The 25,599-nt window shown below is 43.3% G+C and overlaps 1 long non-coding RNA gene across 1 annotated transcript; it reads left to right on the top strand.

Annotated features, from left to right (window-relative positions):
* The first annotated feature begins 4,788 nt into the window (after nt 1-4,788).
* Nucleotides 4,789-24,954, top strand: LOC120401099. The gene is made up of 3 exons (XR_005596294.1): nt 4,789-4,832; nt 21,316-21,426; nt 24,719-24,954. It is a non-coding gene; the product is annotated as an uncharacterized LOC120401099 (long non-coding RNA).
* The last annotated feature ends 645 nt before the right edge of the window (nt 24,955-25,599 follow it).

The raw sequence follows: 25,599 nt of genomic DNA, 5'->3' as shown, positions 1-25,599 counted from the left end.
CCAGAACACCCCTGCGAGGTCAGTAAGTATTAACCTCATTTTCCAGGTGAGGAAACTGAAGCACAGAGAGATTAAATAATTTACCCAAGACTACACAGAAAGTCTGTGTCAGAACTAGAAGCAGATCACTCAACAACCAGTCCCTGCACCTTAACTATAAAGTCTGCCTTCTCCTCCTGATGCTGTGAAAACATAATACAAGATTAAAGCTGATGCTGTGAAAACACTATATAAGATGATAGGAAGAAGAGGGTTTTTTTAAAACAGCACGTAAAGATTAAAAGACCCAGCACAGCATCTAATCCAAAAGTCAGTGAATGAATTAAAAAAAAATGCATCATAGACAATAGAAGATGAAGCTATAAATCCCATTCTTGATTTGGCTGATGATGCTTTTGAATGAATGGAGAATACTAATGTAAGTTTTAGTGAACTTCATAATTGCACCCTGTGAGAGGGGAGTTCAGTCTTGGTCTAGTGGAGCTTTGTCCCTCTTTGAGAGGCACTGGCAGAGAGGCCATTCCCTGTGTCCTTCTACTGCATTTTCTGGACAAAGTTTCTGCCATCTCTCTCGATTTTCTTTTCCTCCCCTTTGCTACAGTTCTTTTTTCCTTCTCAAGCTTTTTCTTCTCTGGGTTTTTTTAAATGATCTCAGGGCATTACTCTCTTTTTCCCCTCTGATTTCATAGCTCTCCCATCTCTATTTCCCCGCTCTCCAGAAGGTTACATGCTGTGCGAGGTGGCAGATCAGTTTGTGCCTCCACAGGGCTAGGCTGCATAGGCTCATGCCACTGAATTGAGTTCTGCAAAAGCTGAGAAGTTTTGGGGTGGCAGATTGCCACCTACACATGTAGCCCAGTCCAGAGAAGTTGCTTGCATGACTGAGTGCATTAGGGGCTCAGGTGGGACCAGGGAGCTTGCACAGGGCTGCCTGCTTCTTGACCCAGAACCCCAGGAACATATATACAAGGGGTGAATTCTGAGTCATGCATAGGTGGCAAATTGCCAGCACTATTATGATGGGTCTCACACTTTCTCCTCTTGTGGAGGTTCAGGGCACCATTTCTCACTCCTGAACTGGGGTATCAACTTTCCCACTAGTGTCCCAGAAAAGGAGTGGAGAGGGAGGGACCCAGGCCCATCCTCTACTCCAGGTCCCAGCCCAGAGGCCCTAGGGATAGCAGTGAACCACTTGAACTAGTGATTCCTTCCCCCAGGCTACTTCCCTCACCAGCCCTTCAGCTTGTGGGGCTTCCTGCCCTCTCTCCACTTGGGCCAAGTTTCTCTCAGCCCCTTGTATCTGTAGAGTCCCTCTGCTCTGCACAAGCCAGGTTTGCCTTTACCTAGGGTCTTGGTCTTCTGGCCCATCACAGCACTTCTCCAAACTGCTCTCTGCTCCAACACCAAACCACTCTGCTTCAACGCCTCCAACTGTCTGATTGGAGCAGGGGGGTTTTATCAGGTGACTGGCTTCAGGTGCTCTAATTGGCTTAATTGGTTTCAGGTGCTCTAATTATTCTGTAGCAGCCTCTCTTCCCTCTACAGGGAATAAGGCTCTCATCATCCTGGGGCTTACATATCTCCCATCGATCACTCGCCTACTGCCCTCTGGCCGTGTTATATCACACATATTTATATCCACCCCTACTGTCCCCTTTCTCTGCCCTGAACCTATTGGACTAGTCTGAGGCCTAAATAGCTTAGAAACACTGTTCAGTTGAGTACAATTATTTTTAAAATAAGAAACGTGTGTACTTATTAATGGGTTAGCTCTTTTTACCAGCAGTAATGGGGAAAAAAAATTCTAAATAAGTTAGACAAGCCATGAAGTAAACACATTTCAGAATCCCCTGTAGCAGGAACTGTCACTGGCAAACGTTATTGTTCATTAGTAGAAGCCAACAGTATGTTGCAATCAAGTGAGGTAATCATACAATAGTACCAACTGCCTTGCAATTCAAATCCTATGAAAAACATGAAGCAGGCACAGTCCTGAAAACATTCTGTGTATACAGATGTATCAACCACGTGGCAGTCTGGGATCCCTGCCTATAGTTTAAGGGCACAGTTCAATAGCAGATGACACTCCTTTAAAAAGTTCATGCAAATAATGTAACTTTCAGATATGAAAATCATGTATCTTAATGTTGTGGCTGAATATTATTTGATATCTAAGACCAAAGATTTAATCAAACAGAAAATGCTTGGCTAATATCCCAACCAGCCTACACTTCAAAAGCAACTAATACTAAAGCAAAGATTTTATTATTAATTATTATTATTATTATTATTCAGCACTGCCACCAGTGGGGAAATTTTGCATCTTACAAGTGGCATCTTGTTGGCAAACCTTCTTTGTCAAGATATAGACCCACCCTCTAGCTTTCAATAGGCTGAGAAAACTAAATAGATAGAAGTAAGAATGATTTTAAAGAAGATATGTTGCATCAGATTCTGTCTTCAGCTACATCAGAGTAAATCCATGGTAATTCTCTTGATTTCAGACAAGGAAGAGTGATCTTGTGCTTAAAGCAGCAAAATGGGACACGAGATCAGGGTTCTGTTTCCAGCTCCTCCTCTGAATTCCTCTGTGACCTGGGGCTTGTCATGATCTCTCTGTCTTTCAGTTCGTGACCTGTGAAATGGCAATAACTCTCCCCTATCAACTGGGATGTTATGAGGATAAATTGATTAATGGACATGAGAGAAATCTATAAATAAATTATGTGGAGTACTAGAGGTGTGACAAAGCAGAATTTGTCCTGGTGGCCTTATCTACAATGGTGTAAGTGAATGGCTTTAACACCTAGCCCTATGTAAAGAATATTGCAGTAATCCAATCTCAAGGTGACAAAGACAAGGATAACTGTAGCACAGTCCTCATTCTACTGGAAAGGCGGCAGATAGGCAGATTTGGCAGTGTGGGGCAGGAACCCTTGACCACTCTTCTTCCATGGGGATCCAACAACATTCCCTCTAGTCATTGTTTTCAAAGCAGATTTACATCAGAGGAGTGTTATAGGAGGGGGGAAATAAGCATAGGAAGAATGCCATATGTAACATAGGTGATGTTCAGCTAATGCCATATAGCGTGCAGAAAACTACCAATATTTAATACATCCCTACATATTTTTATAGCAATAAAAGCAGATACCTAGTTCTTTGAAATGTGTCCATCTACTAGTAGTTCCCTGCCCTTAGGCCAGATTTTAATTCATTTTTTCAACCTTCCTCCTCTTTCATAACCCTGCATTAGTCACTCACATAGAAAATTATCAAATGGCTCGCTAAAACGTCTGTGAATGACGCATCTATTCATGTGTGATAGTCAGCATTTCCTCATCCTCCCAAAATCATTTTGGTTATACCGTGATTTTATAGGTGCACCTAAACTGGCAGGCTTAACACCTTCGCTACTACATCCATCTGCTTGTTTCTTGGCTTCCATTTTAAACAGTGGTGTCAATGGAATGCTACTACATACCAGGTATACAGGGCAGCGCAGGAAATGAGTGAGCCGGATGTACTGTACAAGCACCAGGTACTACAGATTTAAAATCTTTATAAACCTTTTGCCCAGCGCTCACCGCTCTGTCAATAACTTTAAAAACAATTTTACAAATTTCCAGCCCTCCGAGATCCTTCCCCCAGCCCAACATGCACACACTCATACGTCTCCATTCACACACACGCATGCACGTGTGCACACACACACAAAATGCAGCTATCCCTTCCTGGAAACTTTGGGGAGTACAGAGAAGAAAGAGCTGCAGAGCCACTGGCAAGAGTGAGGATTAGCCAGTGCAGGGCAGGAAGAACTCCCACAGTGGAGCTGTTCTGGGGAAGGGAGACAAAGCGACCTTGCTGAGGTGGAGTAGGGTGAAAATGACAAATAACTACATGAAACAGATCATCTCAGAAACGGTTATTTTCTTCAAGTCAGCTGGTGCAAATAAGTGAACAGGGCTGTTTCTAAACATAGTAATCTTCATACCCTTTATATACAGGTTCTGGACTAGACCCTCCACAGGTGTAAGTTGGTGTAACACTATTGAAGTCAACAGAACCACACCAATTTACACCAGCGGAGGATCTGGCCTTATGTAGCCAATCTGGAGGATACATTTATTTTCCCTGTGCTATTTTATAAACAGAGTGTGGACCAGATTCATCCCTGCTGTAATTCCCTTGGCATCAGTGCAGTTACACCAGGGGGTGAATTTTACGACACTGTAGAAGGAAAAACAAGACATACTGAGAAGTATCAGGTGACTTAGGCACATACATTCTGGTCAAACAGGCCAGACAGTTGACCTAAACCTTGATCAGTGTTCATGTTTACAGGCTTGAGAGGTTTGTGACATCCCCAGGCACCATAGCACCCTGATGTAACAAAAGAATTCATCACTATAATGCCGATAGTTAGTTGTACTGTTCTTGAAATAACGCAGTGCACTGTTTATATGTTCAGTCTCTAGTACATTTTATCATAGGCAAACCACAAATCCCGTCTGGAAGCTTGCTGGGGCATATAGAAAAGGGGCATTTCTCTACATCCATCTGTTTTTCATGTAAATCTGGGCACGGGTTTTAGCGCTTGCTGAGTCTGTGCATGGGGTCAGGAGCAAAACAGCAGGAGGCTTTGTTTCACACAAGGGAAACCTGAACAAGCCTTTCATTTTGTGAATGGAGCCCTTTGTCATTTTGTCAATTGCACCTGTTTCCATAGTGCTGTATAAACATTCCGGAGGCACGTATGAGGTAATGGGCCAGATTTGAGCTAGGAATAATGGGGGTGGGACAAGCTGCTGGAACACTTTGTCTATTTGCTGGTAGGAAAACTGTTGTCTTAAAATTCTATTTGTTTCCTATTCACTTTGGTCTGTTAGTGATGTTCCTTCTGGCCTGTCAGTAGAGCATCTGTTCATATGGTATTTTAGTAACCACAGTTTCCTGTGCCTCCCCACCTCCCAACCAGGGAATGGATCCAGTAGATCTTAGGTTGTAGACATCCCGGCCATGTCCCTTCCCTCCTGGCCCATCTATAGACCCTTCTCAGTGTCCCCATGTATCCCACAACCTCTTCTTGTTTCTCCCAAGACTACAACACATCCCTACTTGGTGTCCTATTGCAGTTTATCATCTTCATGTTTCCAACAAGCCATTCTACGATATGTATTTCTCCACTGATCATAGTTTGTTCCATCCAGTAGAGCAGTGGTCTCCAAATCTTTTTGATTGTGCACCCAATCAATAAAAAAATTTTGAGCATGCACCCCCTGCTTCCGGCTTAACTGTCAAAGCAAAAAGAAAACAAAAAGCCGCTCGGACTCCCGGCCGAACTGCCGAAGGGGGAAAAAAAAAAAGCCACGCTGCTCCAGCGGCGCTCCTCCTGCCGCGCACCGCAAAGGATCCTTTTGCGCACCCACTGGGGTGTGCACACCCCACTTTGGAGACCACTGCAGTAGAGGAGAGTGGTTCACATTAGCTATCCAGCCACACTGCAATCCTCGATCCACAGAAAACTGCATGAGGTGACTGTAGTTTAGAAAAAATTAGAATTCAGAGTGGTAGCCGTGGGTAGTTCTGTATCAGCAAAAAAAAAAAAAAAACTTGTGTTGACCTTAGACACTAACATTAACATTTTAGCATAAGTTTTGCTAAAAACCATTTCCATCAGATGCAGCAGTGGAAAATACAGTAGGAAGATATATATATACAGAACAAGAAAAAATGGGTGTTGCCATACCCACCAACTCTAAAACTAATCAATTAAGGGCTATTATTATAGCAGGAGAAAAAAAACTTTTGTAGTGATAATCAGGATGGCCCATTTCAAACAGTTGACAAGAAGGTGTGAGTAACAGTAGGGGAAAAATTAGCACGGGGAAATAGTTTTTACTTTGTGTAATGACCCATCCACTCCCAGTCTTTATTCAAGCCTAATTTAATGGTGTCCAGTCTGCAAATTAATTCCAGTTCTGCAGTTTCTCACTGGAGTCTGTTTTTGACTTTTTTGTTGTTGTTGTTGTTGTTGAAGAAGTGCCACTTTTAGGTCTGTAATTGAGTGACCTGGTAGGCTGAAGTGTTCTCCGACTGGTTTTTGAATGTTGTAATTCTTGATGTCTGATTTGTGTCCATTTATTCTTTTGCATAGAGACTGTCCGGTTAGGCCAATGTACATGGCAGAGGGGCATTGCTGGCACATGATGGTATATATCACATTGGTAGATGTGCAGGTGAATGAGCCTCTGATGGTGTGGCTGATGTGATTAGGTTCTATGATGGCATCCCTTGAATAGATATGTGGACAGAGTTGGCAACGGGCTTTGTTGCAAGGATAGGTTCTTGGGTTAGTGTTTTTGTTGTGTGGTGTGTGGTTGCTGGCCAGGCAAGAAGCTATAAGCTATTAGTAGTTTCCTGCCTTTAGTGCAGATTTTAATTCATTTTGCCAACCTCTTGTCGTGAAGAGCTTTCTCAAGCATCTACTGGGTGATGCAGGCTTCAAACTGCGAGGCTAAATTTTGGTTAATGTCTTTTTTCATTTTGAATTAGCCTGTTTGTTTCATTAGCTTTTGATTTCTGAGCTATTTAACTGTATGGAAAGTCGGAAGTTTTACAATCAGGCTTTTTTAAAATCAGATAAATTTAAAATATTAGCCACTTTGAACAATTTAAGAGTCATATTTAAGCAACTGCGGCTAAAAATTGTTTGATCAACTGTCTTCAAACTTTCCAATGGCCACCCCGCTCCCCAGAAATGTTTAGTATACCTTGAAAGTAATCCCAAAAATACCTATTCCATGCATAGTTATCAAGGTAATGAATATAGGTTTTTATTGGAACTCTGGGAGCAAACTTAACTTTGGAGTTGTTACTGAGTGGTCCACATTCAGGGTAATTTTTATTGCTCTATAACTCAAAATCAACTTGAGCAATTTTCTTCAGACGTTGCTGAAAAAAATCACAGTTGAGGTGCCATTCTGAGATAAATCCATTGCTACAAAACAGACAGAATAACTGAATAAACCAAACAAACATGCAAATTTGGACTTAGAATCCTCCTCCCATAGTTTCAAAAACATAGTGTAGCACTAAGAAAAACCATCTGTCACAATGGTGAAGTTTAGGACTCTGATGTTCTCACTATGCTGTAACTAGACACCAGAAGGCAAAAGTACACTATAACTGCCGTAAATAGATACAATAATTGTTAATTACTTTGCTTAATTACATCCTATTTTCTTCCAATATAGTGTGTGCAGAAGTGTTTAGAACTTGACTGTATGGAAAGTTTGGAAGGGTGGTAACAAGCCGTTTTTGGAGCTAGAGGGAAACAAAAAAAAATGTAGACAAATGAAAAATATCAAATCAGAGTAATTTTTTATCAATCTGTTAACTCCAGTACACCTTGACCAATTTTCTTTAAGCTACAGAAAATGTCTCCTTAGCACTCAGAGTAACCCTGCACATTTTCAAAGCAATCTGCTAACCACCATTATATGGAAAGTAAAAATGATGGAGAAAAGAGATCTTTCTCTCCCCATAATAAGGGCTTGGGATGGAGGTTGAAGTACAGGACTGGTAGTCAGGTGACAGTGTTCTGTTCTGGGATTACCACAGACTTTCTGTGCTATCTTGAGCAAGTTAATTAATCTCTCTGTGCTTCAGTTTCATCATCTGTAAAATGGGGATAATAATAATCTACCCCACTGTGGTAGCATGAAACTGAGTTTATTAATGTTTGCAAGGTGCTTTGAGTTCCTTGGATGGCAGGTACTATAGAGATGTAAGTATTGTTCATAAAGGTTTAAATACCCTATAAATAATACTAGATTTTTAAAACCAAATCTCAACATTTTGAAAAAGGAGAGTACAAAAATTATAAAAAAAAATATTGGGTGAGAACCTGGGAACACTTAAAAACTTGAAAATAAATCTAGCCAAAGTCAAGAAGCAAGGAGGAGGAGGAAGCCCACAGTCTAATGAGAGTTCCAGCCCATGTGATGCATTTCTCTCACTACAATTGTGCACTGTGCAATGCTGTGTCTGAGAAAAGGGAGGTGATCGATATGAACCAATCAAAATACACTGCAGCTCTGCTGAATATGAAAACATACATACACAACAACAGGAAGACCTCTGCCCTCATTTGCTAAAGTTCTCAGACAACAGTATTTCAGCTCACTGGAGAGTGGTGACACAAATTTAGTATCTGCATATATGAATATGTTTTGGAAATTTTTTAAAACGTTAATAAAATGACTATTTGGGGAAGAATATAAGTGAGGCAAAAGACAAACAGGTGCAAATTCTGTGGTCTTTACTTGCTTTGTGTGTGTGTGTACAAAAAAATCTAATGGTAAATTAGGCCAAAACAAAAAAATAATAATAACAGGCTATGCCTACACTACACTGCAGGACAGAGTATAGGGGTGTGAATAGCAGTGTGCACCAAAATGCTTGTCTGCAACTCCCAGGTGTGGACCCTGCAGACGTGAACTAAAAGATTCCTAGTTCCTGTCAGTATAGTTCTATTTGAAAAGGACTATGGTACCACAAACTAAGAAGCTTTTAATTGACTCCCTCATTGTCCACATGGGGGAGTTACAGAAGAGCACTTTGGTGTACACTGCTATTTACACCTCCTGTAGTCTGAACTGTCAGGTAGTGTAGACAAGCCCATAGAGTTTTACTTGTTGTTCAAGTGTCTAGTCTATTGTAAGTGATTGGCCTTCTATAATTTCTCTTGTCAGGTTATTCCACAATTTAATAAAATCACAACTTCAGAACACTTTCCACCCCAATATTTTCCTTCAGTAACCTGAGTCCCCTGCATCATGGGTCATTGGTCTGTACACATCACTTACACTGGTATCTTTGAGATCAATCAGCATCTAGTGTTGTATTCACACTTGTCTTTTGGGGAAATATCTCACCATTGCTTTATCAGGGGTACAGCTCCAATGGTGGTCACGACAGCGGGAGATTTTGAGAACAGCAGCATTGGCAAATTGGTATTTCTACCACCTTGTTACCTACAGCTGTTCAACGTGGGCTTAGTAGTAATCAAAAGCAAAACAAAACACAATGCTGAGTGGTACCTTGTCTACGCTACTGCTCCTGTTGCTGATTGAGCTGCAACAAAGGTGGTGAAACAGTGCCAGATTTTAAATAGTTGGTGTAGTTAAGGCCAAATTGTGTCACATGAGAGATCTGGCTTAGGAATGTCTTTGGGCCTTTCATTCCCTAGGCTTGGCTATACCATAGAAATGAAAGGTCTGGACTCCTGAACTACAAGCATATTGTAGCTATTGGTGAAGTGGCTTTGATGACAAGAACAGAGACCTACCTACCTTTGCCAGAGGATACTGCCACAGCTTCCACTGTGGATGGGGGAGAAAGGGGGAGAGGTTTGCATGCATAATGAAGTCAAAAGGCCTTCTGGACTCCTTCTGAATCAGCTTTCCTTGAGGGATTTGCAATTTAAGGGAACACCCATTCTCAGAGGAATACAGGAGTAAATAGCTCAGTGAAAAAACAAACACCTCCTAATACTCTATGCAAATATGATCTATTTTAAAACTAGCTTGGAGGAACAAGAGGCTTAAAAAAGGGAGCCTGCTCAGTGACAGCAAAATACTTGCTTAACCTAGGCTGTAGCATATTTTTCTCATTTTGCTCTTTTGTTATGTAATACCAGTAATAATCCTCCTTATGTGAAGAAATTCCTGCAGAAGGCAAACACAGAGATTGAGTTGCTCATGCTTTATTTCCAGCAGACAAAAGAGGACCATATTTTTGCACCCCTTATTATGATGATGCCAAAGATTTCAAGATGTTGGCAAAAAGTGCTATCAATTCAATGGAAATGGACAAAATGTTTCAACTGTGCTGAAATTTGTTATTGTTGAAACAAGTCTGACTGTTCACAATGTCACTAGTGCTCATAATACAAAATATCCAATGTATTCTTGTAAAGAATTTAACATAAAGAGCTTGATTCTCTGCTTCTACCAGTCTATAGCCCCAATTCAGCGAGGTGCCCAACTTTAACTACATTGATAGTCCTATTAACTTCAACAGGGATGTTCATATGCTTAAAGTCAGACACATGTTTAAGCACCTTGCTGAAGCAGAGCTTTAAGCAGGAGTAACTCCATTACAGGCAATGGAATGACACTGGAGCAAAAACGAGGTAAGTGAGCAGAGCATTAAAGCTGGAGATTGGCTTCAGTGCTTTGGCCAATGAAGGCACCACCGAAGACTATGCTGCACTAGAGATGTGTAGAAACACTGATTGTGGAACGCCAGACAAGGGCCTCTGCCGTGATCTCCTAGGGTTCAAGAGGGCAGAATACTCAATCCTCACAACAGCGTCAGAGCACCATTGCCACTGTATCCACCCACCCAAGCCCTGTGGGGGCATGAAGTGTCAGCCTCAGTCTTTGATCAACCAGCTCAGCTTTTCCCTCCCCCGGTCCTCCCTTCACAGTTGTGTTCAGGGTCCCTTAGCCCCTAAAGGTGGGGTATCCTTCCATGAAGGCTCCCTACATCCCTCACTCAGGTCAGGCTCTTCCAGGCCTGTGGAGGTGCGGCAGGATTAAATGAATCAGAATGGGGATTTACACACTATTACACGAATACCGGTGACACCCACAACACTGCCTGAGCAACCTGTGACAGACATACTTCTGACCCAGTTTGTGACCTGTCTTTGTAATATCTCACTACTTCCTTTTCCTGAAATTATGTCCCTTTGCATTTCCCTGCTTTGCATGGCTCCTCCTTGCCCCTAGCCCAAAGCACACTCCCAAGGTGTGGCAGTGCTACCCATATGACACCGAGCCAGCCCCCTCTGAATAACGCTACATAATGGGAAGGCGTGAAGGTGACAAACACAACATGAAAGTCAGTGCAGATAGTCAAAATGCAGTTTGGTTTTATCCTTCTAATTATTAGAGTTCATCACCAACGTGCTGCTTACAGAAGAAAAACACAACCAGTGAGGCTTATGTTCTATTTTATTGTTATTTATTATTTGTATTACCATAGCTCTTACGAGCCCCAGTCAATGGCCAGGACCCTAGTGGGATAGGCACAGTGCAAACACAGAACAAAACGACTGTCCCTAGATCTCCCATCTGTGTAAGTGTGTAGTTCCCACTGTCCAGGGAAGCTGGACAGACACACTGAGAGATGTACAAGTACTAACACCCAAATGACTGCTGCTGGTCAAGCAATTCACTGGCCACACTGAGTCAGCTGTTTTACTAGCCAACTCCAGGGATCCCTGGTGAGATAAGAATCGAGCAGCCTGACCCCTGAGATACGTAGAGCGCTGAAGTTGAAAAGTTCACTTGATCCCGTGTGTTCATTCCTGGAATGTATTGTCCCCTTGCAGTGAGTCACTGAAGCCGTCAGGTGACATGTGATCACTGGCACTGGGTGGGTTCTGGTTACACTCATGCTGATTCAAATGAAAAAATCAGTCCACCTTCAAAAACAGAAAACAAACCACCCATGTTACTGAGCAAGTTGTGTCTGTGTTTCTCAATAGTTATAAACTGACATCATCAGTTCAAAGAGAGAAATGGCTCCACTGATGCGTAAGAACATTGCAATAGGATTCCTAATGAGTTAACTTCATTTAGTGCCCAGGCAGGTGGCGCCACTTTAATAGCACATGATGCTGCTTCAGAAGGTTAAAATAGATGCGCTGGTATTGACAAAAAATGTGGGGATGAGGAAGGGGTCATCATTAAACTGATTGGGCCAGAACAAGTGGTGCCCTGGAATAGTGCAGCACATCTTTAGTGGGAAAAAAGATATGGCTTTCCATCACCTTTCTGCCCCCCAGTTCCTACAACTATCAGGAGATGGTTCAGTCCAGGGCACATCTTAGAGCATCCTCAGGAATCTTCTAAATTACACTCGCTTGTAATGGCCCCTGAGGGGCCATTATGCTGGCAGGGTTCACCGGAGCACAGCAAGTGTGCTCCAGCCACCTTCCTCCTCCATCTGCTTGCAACACCTCCCTTACACCTGGGAGGTTTGGGCGGGTTTAGCAAAGAGCCAGCTAAGCCAGCTTTGTGTCACTCATGGATTCCTCCATGCCAGGAGAAGCCCCAGCTGCCCATTTAGGGCTATCATGAAAGGATGCTCAGGCCAAGGATCAGGCCCATTACTAAAGCTGATAAACATTACAAATGATTTACAGGAAATCAGATATGCACAGTACAGCTGAATAGAGCAGAGCAACGGGGATGATACAAAGCTATTTTGCAAGAGCATGTGTAGGTATGTGAGAACGAGAACTCCCTTCGGCTTCCTCAGCAAACGGGAATGCAAAAGCAGTGCATCTAGGCACATGCTTCTGTCTTAGGCCTTGTCCACACTACAAAGTTTGTCGGCAAAAGCTACCTTTTGCCGACAAAACGGGGAGGAGTACACACTACTTTTGGCACCAAAACTCTGCTGTTTTACCGACAAAATAAAGCCACCTCAACAAGAGGCATAAAGTTAAAGCGACAAAGCATCAGTTTAGAAACACTGCTGTTTGTTTTGTCAACAGAACTGGCTTCCGCCAGTATCCCACAAAGTCTGCCGTGACTGCTCTGCTCACTGTTTTGATCTCTGCCGCCCTGCAAGCATGCACCCCTCCCCTTTCAAAGCCCGGGGAAGTATCTGACAGCTGAGCATCCTGTTCAGTTTGGAGAACAAAGAGCAAATCATTGGAATGCTCCTGTTCTGCCCTGCACTAGGAACACAGGGGCAGGCAGACTGCTGCTGCAAGGAGCAGGGTGGGTGGCTGGGGGGACGACACTGCTGTGCTGCTTTGACATTCCTCAGCATGGAGAGCTCAGAGCTGCTCCAGGATGCCGCTCCCTGCAGCTGAGGAGGCTGTGGGAGAACTTGGAGGGAATCACAGAACCATAGGCAGGCAGGCAGAGTAGGCTGCTTCGGGAGAGACTGCTGTGCCAAGCAGAGCTGGGAGCTGACACGGGGGGATGTCCCTCTTCCCTTGCCTCAGGATAGCAGCCTGCTGTCTCCCCTGCACCAGACACACCACTCTCCTCTCCCTCACACACTTGAGTTAAAAAAAGGGGCTGACAATCTACTAGGATGCCCCTAGAATGATGGGATTGAGAAACCTACATCATGCGATCCTGTACCTGCCCCATGAGGCATTGCAAACCCTTCCCAAAGCACCCTGCGGCGAGTTGCATAGTGGGATAGCTACCACAGTGCACTGCTGTTTGTGTCGATGCAAGAGCTGCTAGTGTGGATGCGCTCTGCTGACTCAAGGAGCTAGTGTGGACATGCAACAGCATTTTTTATTAAAGCACTTTAATTAAAGCAGCATAACTTTTGCCAACAAATTTTTGTAGTGTAGACAAGGCCTTACTCTAAATCCCACAGAAGCCACTGTAGTAACAAGTGCAATATCCAAATGACAGAGCGGACTAGATATTGGGCTCTGTGGGTAGGGAAGGGGTGCAAGAGATGGCTGCATTGACTGTATCAACTTCCGCAACCCTGCAGGGATATATGGATAACTGATTTCAGTTAGAACTGGCTTCACCAGCTTAACTCATTCCAGTTCTCCAACTGCATCGTGAAAAACCCATTTAGGGCCCTATCCAATTCACATTGGTTTGACCAGGAGTTGGATCAGACCCCTTACAGGGGATCACCGGGACTAACAACAGCAGGGGAGAACGGCTCTTTCCAGACCCAAGCTGCCATGTGAGCCAGGCGTCAGGGCCTATCTCCGACATTTGGCAGATCACTGGTAAAGTTTGCAAATGACACAAAAATTGGGGGAATGGTAAATAGTGAAGAGGACAGGTCACTGACACAGAGCAATCTGGATCTCTTGGTAAACTGGGTGCAAGCAAACGCTATGCATTTTAATATGGTGAACTGTAAATGTATACATCTGGGAACACAGCATGTAGGCCATACTTATAGAACGGGGAAAGCAATGACTCAGAAAAGGATTTGAGGGCCATGGTGGATAATCAGCTGAACATGAGCTCCCAGTGCAACACTGTGGCCAAAAAAGGTAATGCCATCCTGGGATGCATAAACAGGGGAAGCTTGAGTAGGAGTAGAGAGGTTATTTATCTCTGTATTTGGCACTGGTACAACCACTACTGGAATACTGTGTCCAGTTCTGATGTTCACAATTCAACAGTGATGTTGATAAATTGGAGAGGATTCAGAGAAGAGCCATGAGAATGATTAAAGTGTTAGAAAACCTGCCTTATAGTGATAGACTCAAGGGGCTCAATCTATATAGTTTAACAGGGAGAGGATTAACAGGAGACTTGATTGCCATCTATAAGTACCTACATGGGGAACATATATTTGATAATGGGCTCTTCAGTTTAGCAGGGAAAGTTATAACGGGATCCAATGGCTGGAACGTGAAGCTAGACAAATCCAGACTGGGACTAAGGAATAATTTTTAACAGTGAGGGTAATTAACCATTGGAATAATTTCTCAAGGGTCACGATGGATTCTCCATCACTAAGAATTTTAAAAGATCTCTTCTAGGAATTTTGGTGGGTGGTGGGGGAGTCCTATGGCCTGTGTTACACAGGAGGTCAGACCAGATCACCACAATGGTCCCTACTGGCCTTGAAATCTATGAATCTTGAGATCCACAGGTTTCCGGGTCACAGCAGTGTTCCACTTCTGACAAAAGCCAGGCTAAAGGAACATGTCACCTACAAACTCTTTTCCACTTTGTTTCAAGTTGCCCAGCCAACCTCAGCATGCCGTAGCCAGCATGAAACATGATCCTTTGGCGAACGGAGATGATGTGTAGGGACAGTAAGTGACATTACTAACACAATGTGCCCACAATCAAAAGTACTCCTGGGGGAATCCTGCACCACTGCACACATGCAGAATTAGTGTCCCCTTTCTGAGGGGGGAGCAAAGGGAAGCTGAAAGAGCAGTCACACACCCCTCCCCAGCGGTGCAGGTGTGTAGTTTTGGGCACCCGGAGCAGCTGGCAGAGAGGTAAATCACTGGCGGGGGGCTGGGGATGCCCTGGCCAATGCCAGGTCAGACCCACCTCCCCCATCTGCCCCAACCCCTGTGCATCCGCCCCAAGAATACCTCTTTGTACCCAGAACTCCCAGCCAAGCTCTGTGCACCCAGATCCCCACACCGAGCCACTGAAAATACATCCAAATTGGGAAACATGTCAAAATTTGATTTACCAGATTCTTAATGGGCCAGTTTCACGCTACTGCAGGGCTTCATGACAGCTGAGATGCATGATATGGCGCATGGCTGGTGCACCACCACAGAACAGAAACAAATAATCGAATAGCAGGTTGTGACCTTTCCTAGCAACCTAAACATTCTAGCTCACGAATCTAATTGGAGGACGGAAAGAAACCCTCTTATGATCAGGTGGCCAATGTATTGTATGACCAAACCCAGAAAATGTGCTAGAAATATGACTATTGCATAACCATATGTGGGTAGAAGCAGCAAAGAATCCTGTGGCACCTTATAGACTAACAGACGTTTTGCAGCATGAGCTTTCGTGGGTGAATACCCACTTCTTCGGATGCAAGTGGGTATTCACCCATGAAAGCTCATGCTGCAAAACGTCTGTTAGTCTATAAGGTGCCACAGGATTCTTTGCTGCTTCTACAGAACCAGACTAACACGGCTACCCCTCTGATACTTGACATATGTGGGTAAATGACTTGGGCCCCAATCCAGCAAAGCAATTTAGAATGTGCTTAACTTTAAGCATGTAAGCAGCCCCACTGATTTCAACAGGCCTACTCATGCTTAAAAGGTCAGCACATGCTTAAATGCTTGCTGAATTAACACTCAAGTCACTGAATCATGTACTCTGTAAGGACTGCAGAATTTACTAGTTCTCTTCTGTATACTTGTAACCTGCTTTTTTCTCTCTCCTTTCTGAAAAAAAAAAAAAGAAAAACAGGAAAATATAAAAACACTCATTGGCATTATTTGCCTCTCCATGCACACAAGCAGCTCCAAACCTTTTCATTTGTAAATTTATCTCAGACACTAGCACTGCTATGAAATTCTTTCCTGAATAGGCCGTGACCACATGTCCACCTTTCCCTGTCCATACCAGGCTACGCTTTCCATGGGAATGTACACATTCACCCCTCTGCAGAGGACTAGCACAAGGCCAATGCACCAGTTAAGTGCTTCTCAATCATATTTTGAGGGCTTAATTGGGAGTAAAATCACGGATCTTATATGGGTCCTTAACAACATGTTCTCTGATCTGTCACCCCATCCCACCCACCCTCAAATCCATTCACTGGCTTCTTCTCCTTTTCTGCCTCAGATTCAAGGTCCCCATCATCACTTTTTAAGCCTCCATTCTGCACTGTCCCTGCCTGCATTTTCTCCTATACTTTCTCTCAGAGTCTACCCTCTGTCTGAAGCCTCCATCTTTAACGCTGCCTTTCTCCCAGATACACAGTTAGGCTCCTATTCAGCAAAGCATGAGCTCACCTTTAAACATGTGAGTTGTCCCATTGACTCCAGCGGGATTACCAACATTCTCAGAGTTAAACGCTTGCTTAAGTACTTTGCTAAATTGGGTCCTCAGTCCACAAACCTTTCCAGGCTCAATGTGCCTGTAAAAATGTTCCTTTCTCCTAAAGCTGCCCCCCTGCATGAAACACTGAGTATCTAAAATTGACTGTTCTGTTCCCCTTCTCTGTTAACCTATCACCCATTGGGAAAGTGGTGTCAGCCAGAAATTAGAAACCTGATCTAGTCTTGTTCCTGCAGTCATTAAATGTTGGTACAGTATGTCTGCCAAACTTCTATTAATAAATCACCTCTCTCTCCCTCTGCCACTGGGCTATTCTGTGATAAAAGGCCAGCCCTCCCACCCTCCTTCCCTCTTCTTTGTACTTCACAGATTCTCAGGGACTGCTTTCAACACTCTGCTAGCTCCTAATCTTTTGAAATGTGTCAATGATACCCACTCTCTAAACCAGCACGCAGAGGAGGAGGAATGTTGAAATCAACAGTATTACTCACGTGAATAAGGGTTACAGGATCAAGCTCTTTGAAATGTAATGCTGTGGGCAGAATATGTACAAACAAGCAACAAACATCATAAGATTTGATATCAACAGGAATTGACCTATGTACACACAACAACAGAAAGAAGATGACCGTGTATATTACAGGAAAAATACATCAACAGTAAATTGTTAACCAAATAATTCCTAATCTAAGTCAGCTATTATAAGAAGACTTACCAACATCTCTCAGAAATGTAGAACCCTCTGGAAATTTCTTCTAGGTTTCTTTCAGACTCTATGTGCGAGAATGTTCAGTGCTCTCCTTTTAAATCTTCCAATACTCTCAAGGAGAGACTTCAAAAACAGAGTAATCAAGTTGTCCCTTTTCACTCCTGTCACCATTTACAAAGTCTTAGCACCAATAACCTTCTCAGTGAGTCCCCATCTCCACACTGAACTTGAGAGGAGTTAGACTCGCAAATGAGTGAAGCATGCAGTACTCTCACACGCACGTGCGTACACACACACAGCTGTAGAAATGCTTTGTGGACATCTCTTCAGGTTCTATTCTACCAGCTGGAGTGCTCTGACATCACAAATCTAACACAGGAGTGCTGGCTGAAAGCATAGTGGGCAGTGAATTTGAAAATAAGATAATTTCTCTTTTACTCTTCCTGCTGCTTTACACCATCATAGGACCTAACCACATCAGCACCACTATCAGGGGCTCCTTCACCTGCACATCTACCAATGTGATATATGCCATCATGTGCCAAACTGTCTACGCAAAAGAATAAATGGACACTATCCTTGATTTCAATGGGAAGTAGGTGCCAAAATACCTTTGTGAATCCCACCTATGGGTCTTTGAAAGTCTGGCCCTTAGTCTCTCTGTACAGCAGTTCCTCATCTGTAAAACAGGATAATAGCACTTCTCTACCTCACAGGTGTGTTGTGCAGATAAGCACATTAAAAATTGTGAGACACTCGGATGCAACAGTGATAGGAGCCACGTAAGTATCTAAGATAGCTAGCTAGACAGTATTTGCTTCAGGTTGGGGGGCTGTCTGTAAGTGAGGACTGGCCTGTCTCCCAATGTCTGTGAGAGCGAAGGGTTGTCCTTCAGGATAGGTTGTAGATCACAAATCAGACATCAAGAATTGTAACATTCAAAAATCAGTAGGAGAACACTTCACTCTCCCTGGACACTCAATAACAGACTTAAAAGTGGCAATTCTTTAACAAGAAAACCTTCAAAAACAGGCTCCAATGAGAAACTGCAGAACTGGAATTAATTTGCAAACTGGACTCCATCAAATTAGGCCTGAACAAAGTCTGGGAGTGGATGGGTCACTACAAAAAGTAATTTTCCCTCTGCTGATACTCACACCTTGTCAACTGTTGGAAATGGGCCACCTTGATTGCATTGGCCTCGTTAGCACTACAAAAGTAATTTTTCCTCCCTTGGTATTCACTCCTTCTTGTCAACTGTTGAGAATAGGCCACTTCCACCTTAATTGAATTGGCTCCTTAGCACTGACACTCCCCCCCACACACACTTGGTAAGGCAACTCCCATCTTTTCATGTGCTATAATATACATCGGGGTAGGCAACCTATGGCATGCATGCCGAAGGCCGCACGCGAGCTGATTTTCAGTGGCACTCACACTGCCCGGGTCATGGCCACCGGTCCGGGGGGCTCTGCATTTTAATTTAATTTTAAATGAAGCTTCTTAAACATTTTAAAAACCTTGTTCACTTTACATACAACAATAGTTTAGTTATATATTATAGACTTATAGAAAGAGACCTTCTAAAAATGTTAAAATGTATTACTGGCACGCGAAACTTTAAATTAGAGTGAATAAATGAAGACTCGGCACACCACTTCTGAAAGTTTGCCAACCGCTGATATACATTCTGCTTACTGTATTTTTCACTCCATGCATCTGATGAAGTGGGTTTTAGACCACAAAAGCTTATGCCCAAATAAAATTGTTAGTCTCTAAGGTGCCACAAGGACTCCTCGTTGTTTTTGCTGATATAGACTAACATGGCTACCACTCTGAAAACCGTCAAGGATAGTTTAGTTGCCCAACCTGCTTAGATGATTTGAAAATCCCACCAGGCGCCCAGCTACATATTTAATTGTCTTAGGACCTTTAAAAAATCTGGCTCTAAGTGACTATAGGTTCCTGCAGAGAAGTTTCCCAAATAATAAGACGATAGTAGTAATAAATAATAAGATATTGATAAAATTAAATATACAGAGAAGGCTGGAAAAGTGGTAATACTTTCATTTTATAATTTTATTACTGTTTTGACAAAAAAAATCACAATTGGAGCTTGAATTTGTGTGTACAAATTCATCTTTAGAAGCCTGCATCTGATTCCTGACAGCATAACTTCTCAGAAATTATTACTTAACAGGGTATTTCACAACCTGTAGTAGCTTGCTACTTACATAGCTTCATCAGTGCAAAGTTTTACTACAGAGTTAGCAAACTAGGCCTCAATCCTGCAAAGAGAACAGTGTAGACTAGGGGGAACCTGGCATCTGTGCAGAGTCCCACTGATTTCTGTGTGGCTCTGTGTCAGGTCAAAGGGTCTGCCCCCAAAATTCACCTAACAGGGTCAGAGCTCAAGTGTGGAAATTCTACATCTGTTACATAGAGACACTGGTATTGTAAGATTGCTTTGTACCTTCAGTGTTTTTACTATGAATGAAACACTCATATCCCAAAACGTAACTGAGATTTTACTCTGCCTATCTTCCAACATAGTGGTTTTCAACCTGTAGTCCACAGACCCCTTTGTCTAAGATTTCCAAAAGAGCCTGCACCGCCATTCAAATTTTATAGGAGTCTGCAAATGATAAAAGGTTGAAAACCACTGTGCTAACAAAAAAGAAGAGAAATTGACATCAGCCAGAAATAATACATGTAGCCACTGGAGGTCACTTTTGTTTCAGCTATCTCAAGCTTTAGCACACTTGGTTTATCAAGAGAGTATTAAAAAGTCAAAAGGGTGCATATGGAATTTAATCTGACAATGTTCATTTAATTCCAGGCCATTTTGTAGCCCACACATTTGGTTTCTTGTGAATCATTTTTATAAAAAGGCTATTTTCATCAAAACCACTCCAGATTTCAGAGGTTTGCAACCAACATTTATTTTTGCCCGAAAGTCATTTTGAAATTTAAAGAATGAATAAATCATATTTTAAATTCAAACAAAGGCACAGTTTAGATCAATGGTTTTCAACCTTTTTTCATGTGCAGACACTCCCCGCCCCCCAAAAAAATGTCAAATGGAGTTGTGGACTCCTCTGGAAGTCTGCAGACCCCTAGAGGGGTCCATGGACCACAGTTTGAAAGCCACTGTTCTATGGTAACAACAACCACAGATTGAAAACCACTGGTTTAGAAAATGAATCTACGTGCTTTTCATGAAACTGGATCATTATTGAAAAATCATTAACAAAATATTAATATCTCATTCTTGGTTTGTGCATCAAAAAATGTGCGCACATCTACCATTTAACTCAAAGGCTACAAGTGGCAGACTGATGCTACCAATGAGGAAGAGAGGAGAAAAAGTAAAACAGTAACACAGTGTATACCAAAAAAAGGGCCAGATCCTGCAAAATCATACCCCTACCAGTAGTAATTATTCACGTGCTGAGTCTAATTGACTTCAAGGAGATTACTCACATGAATAAAGTTCTTCTGGACCAGTCTCTACCATTTGGTTTGTTCTCTCTCCTTTGATTTTTGTTTATTCAGGACCTCATGAATAAACAATATCTCCACTGCAATGCAGGGAGGGGAAGATGACTGCAGCACAGCTAGACCTGACCTGGCTAATGATGAAGCCAGCAGCACGGGCTGTATAAGCCCTATTGGGACCCTGAGTAATTATCCAGGTGACTAGCCCCACTGAAGTCCATGTTGCCACAGCTTCACTGCTATCAGTATATGAGCTAGCTAGATTAAAGCCAACTCATATACGTCTACCCGTGCTTCAATGACACCCCTCCGACTGCAGTGTACACAGCCTGTGAGACTTCCTAGCTTCTTTTGATTAGACCAGCACACATACTACTAGGTCCCCCTGCAGGGCAGCAAACGTTCAGTTCCTACATCAATAACTCACAGCTGTGATTCCACAAACTCAGCACTGCGCTTTAGCCAAATAAAAAAAGAAAGAAACTTGCATTGTAATTAATGTGAATGAGAGATTGCAGCTGAATACCTTTACAGGCGTTCTGAAGTCAAAGTAGGAGACCCAACCGTGCAGAACTCCATATGCTGAACTAGAATCAGGAACGGTTGAAGTGCATGAAGTACTGGGCTTAAACCATTCAAATAAAGGTTCATTTTAACTATACCATCTTGTATGAAATGTTGATACCAACCAATACCTGTAATAGTAAGATAACAGAGGCATTTTTCCAGTAATCCTACAGCGTTAAGGGGTTGGTGATTATTTTATTTAGCAATTTGTTCCTGTTTCTTTACACGCACGAAACTCCTCTTGATTTCAGTGGGCCATATTGGGAATCCAAGATCATCCCAAGAGTTTGTTAGTGAGGAATGGGAAACAAAGAGAAAACAAAACACCTGGCAGGAATGGTTTAGATAATACTTAGTCCTGCCTAGTGCAGGGACTAGACATGATGACTACAGTAACTCCTCACTTAATGTCGTCCTGGTTAACGTTGTTTCGTTCTTATGTTGCTGATCAATTAGGGAACATGCTCGTTTAAAGTTGTGCAATGATCCCTTCTAATGTCGTTTGGCAGCCACCTGCTTTGTCCACTGCTTGCAGGAAGAGCAGCCTATTGCAGCTAGCTGGTGGGGCTTGGAACCAGGGTGGACCGGCAGCCTCGCCATCAGCTCCCTGCTCCCCTAAGTTCCCTGTACAGCAGCTGCCCAGCAGGCTAGCAATTGCAGCTGTCCCTCCCCCTCACTGCCATGTGCTGCTCCTGCCCTCTGCCTTGGAGCTGCTCCCTGAACCTCCAGCTTGCTATGCAGGGAGAGGGAGAAAATGGGGAGAGAGGCGCTAATGTCAGGGTGTTCCCTTCCCCTCTGCTCCCGCTTACCCCTTCTTCTCCATATAGAGCAGGGTGGGGACACAGAGAGAGCCTGGGGCAGCAGCTGCTGGTCTCAACTTCCTTATCCACTTACAAAGACAATGCACTTAAGAGTGGGTCAGCTTACTTAAAGGGGCAGTGTGCATCTCTCTCTCTCGCTCTCTCCCCCCCACACACAAGGTGTGTGTCTGTCTCTGTCTGCTATGCTGTTTCCCCGCCCTCGTGTTTGTGCTGCCTTGTGTGAGAGGCTACATTAACAACAATGTGTTAACCCTTGAGGGCTCAGCCGAGTGCTCGTTCATCATTTAGCACAGGGGTTCTCAAACTGGGGGTCGGGACCCCTCAGGGGGTCATGAGATTATTACATGGGGGGGCATCACGAGCTGTCAGCCTCCACCCCAAACCCTGCTTTGCCTCCAGCATTTATAATGGTGTTAAATATATAAAAAAGTGTTTTTAATTTGGGGGGGGTCGCAGTCAGAGGCTTGCTATGTGAAAGGGGTCACCAGTACGAAAGTTTGAGAACCACTGATTTAGCAGCAAGGCATTCCCTGGGAAATATCCCACCATCTTCCACCCTCTAACTTCACCACCTCAACCAAGCTTCACAATCATCATAGCTGTGAACAGTATTAAATTGTTTGTTTAAACCGTATACTCTGTGTGTGTGTGTGTGTGTGTGTGTGTGTGTGTGTGTATGTATATATATACACACACACACACACACACACACACACCTATATATATAGGTTTTTGTCTGGTGAAAAAAATTTCCCTGGAACCTAACCCCCATTATTTACATTAATTCTTATGGGGAAATTGGAGTTTCGCTTAAAGTCGCATTTTTCAGGAACATAACTACAACGTTAAGCAAGGAGTTACTGTCTCAAGGTCCTTTCCAGCCCCACATTTCGGATTCTCTAATTCTAAAATAGAAGGTAGGGAAATCATCTGGAATCTCTGTTCTGGTTTTTATTTTACTTTTTTAATATTTTACAGTCCTTTAAATGTCTGGGGAATAAAGAGATTTATTGACAGCAGTTTCCCCTTCCCATCTAAGGGATAGTGCTCAACAGGATTGGGATTAATTAGATTGATTCTTGTATGGTGTTTTACAAAATAAGCCACTAATTACATGAAGTAATATTAAATAATAAGCAGTGCTACAAGTCACTGTTGCTGTTCCATCACACTGATCAGGAGTTCATGGTGTGTGTCCAGGAAATAACATTAGCGGGGAAATAAAGTTAAAATCCAGATGTAACCTTTCTGCCAGGCGGAGTCAGCAGCAACAGGGCAAGGTTCAATACCTTTCCATTGATACAACACAGAAGTGGCTCAAGCCCCCACCCAGTAACCTGGGAAAATTACACAACATCCCTGGGCGCCTCTGAGAGGCAAGACTTCCCCACTCGCAAGCACAGTCTGAGTGTAGAAAAGAAACTTTTAATAAAAGGAGGGAAGTAACTCAGCATTAATCTGGGAAAACACTGCAAACACGGTTCATAAACATAAACCATGAGTAAAAGACCCACCCTCAAGTAAGTTGGGCAGTGTCCTTTTCCCTCAGGAAGTTCAGCAACCCAAAAGTCCCTTTAAGGTGCCCATCCCTTCTCTGCACCCCGCTCACAGTTCCTGTCCTTGGTCAGCGCAGACCCAGAGTTCAGAGGTGCATCTGCAGAGTTCACCTCCCACCCTGGGTGGAGGTAAGGAGGAACCTTACTTGCTCCACTGCTCAGGCACTCGCCTGCTGGCCACTCTCTGCACCTCTCCACCCACCACCGTGCTGGCCGCTTGCTGAACCTCTTCAGTCACTCAGTCGCCAGCTGACTGTCAGTCACTTTTTGCTGCCACCTGCCTCTCTGCTGTGACTTCTGCACACCAGTCTCAGTGATTTCCAGGCTGGGTAGAAACACTGCCCCATCTCAATTGATTCCAGCTCTGACTGATCATTTAAAATAACAAAAGAGGCTCCTAATGACGCCTATTTAGCTCTTTCTTTGAACGTTGGGGAGGAACAGATTAAACCAGACCAGGAGAACCCTTAGGGAGGGTTTGCAATCCTCCCGGCTGACACCTGTCCTCACCCCTCTGACCTTCACAGGGCTCTGGCATTCGAGCCCCTGGCTTAACGAGGTCCTTTCAGCTGAAGGTGACCCCCCTCATTTGGTGACCCCCCGTTATCTGCTGCCTTGTATTCCTACAATAATTACAACATTTTGGTAACAGCATTTCACTACCCCTGCATTCAGTACTAAAGTGATTTGTAACCCAACACCAGCCAAAGTTGGTTACTTTGAGCAAAAAAAAACCCCAAACGCTCTATTTGCTGGATATCTAAGCAGAGCAGGAGCAAACTGTATTTACATTAACACACCCAAAGTCTCTCCCTCTCTCAGCTAGCTGTCAGGAAAGACTTCATTCCCCGCTTACAGAGATAAAAAGTAAAGTTTCACTGATATGTTCCAAAAAAGTGCCAAGGGAAAATTGACATGGGTAGCTGATATGCCTCTCAGAAGGAGTGTGTGTCCAATCTCTATAACTTCCTTTGTCTTTTCTTCGTTTTCTAGGTGTCTTGCATGTAGACTGTAAGCTCTTTGAGGCAGAGAACAGACCTATTTGTATCTCTGTAAAATCCAAATCCAGCAGAAACCATTGCATTGACTACAATGTGGAACAGACCCTAAAGCAGCATGCAAAATTTTGGTGCTCTATAAATACTGATTAAAATCTCAGCCTGCCAGGCCTTCTTGAAAACAGGTGTTTATATAAACATCTAAATAAGTGCATCTATAAAATACTTCCTTGCCTTCCTCACATAGTCCTGAGAATGTGTTTGTAAAATGCTTGTGTGGTATACTCAGTTATTGCTAGTGATCAAATCTACCTCCAGTGCCCAGCCACAGTGACTACAACTTTCTGCTACTCAGTGACCACTGAAAGAGTTCTCCTTTAGCTCCAGGGGTAAAGGCCTGTGGTTTTGGTACTGAACATTCTTGCACCACTGCCGGCCAAGATGGCTGTGTAGATAAAGCTGCAGTTCGTTATGCAGCGACAATTCAAAGTGCTGTAACTGCTAAGTGGTATTATTGCAGGACACACAGACACCAGAACTGGGTTCTTTAGTAAAGTATTATGAAAGTATTAGAGAATGACACAACTCTGACATCCCTTCTGCCCCAACACCTTAGTAGCCAAAAAAAAAGAAAAAATTAATAGAATGTAAAAACAAAACCAACCCACTCTCCCACCCCCAAACAGAGCTTTTACCCATCAAAGGGAGAAAAGCCAGAGACTCTGGGACGTCCACTAGGGACTGTGCTGTTGATTTGATGTGCAGGGTGCTCAGATACTACAGTGATGGGCAACAGGATAAAATCCTGAGGCCAGATCTACACTACAGAGTCATATTGGTAGAATTACATTGTTCATGGGTATGAAAAATCCACAC

The sequence above is a fragment of the Mauremys reevesii genome, linkage group 3 (assembly GCF_016161935.1).
Source record: "Mauremys reevesii isolate NIE-2019 linkage group 3, ASM1616193v1, whole genome shotgun sequence".
In the NCBI taxonomy this organism is placed as follows: Eukaryota; Metazoa; Chordata; order Testudines; family Geoemydidae; genus Mauremys; species Mauremys reevesii.
The sequence above is the reverse complement of the archived record's forward strand: the minus strand, read 5'-3'. Positions and strand labels throughout refer to the sequence as shown.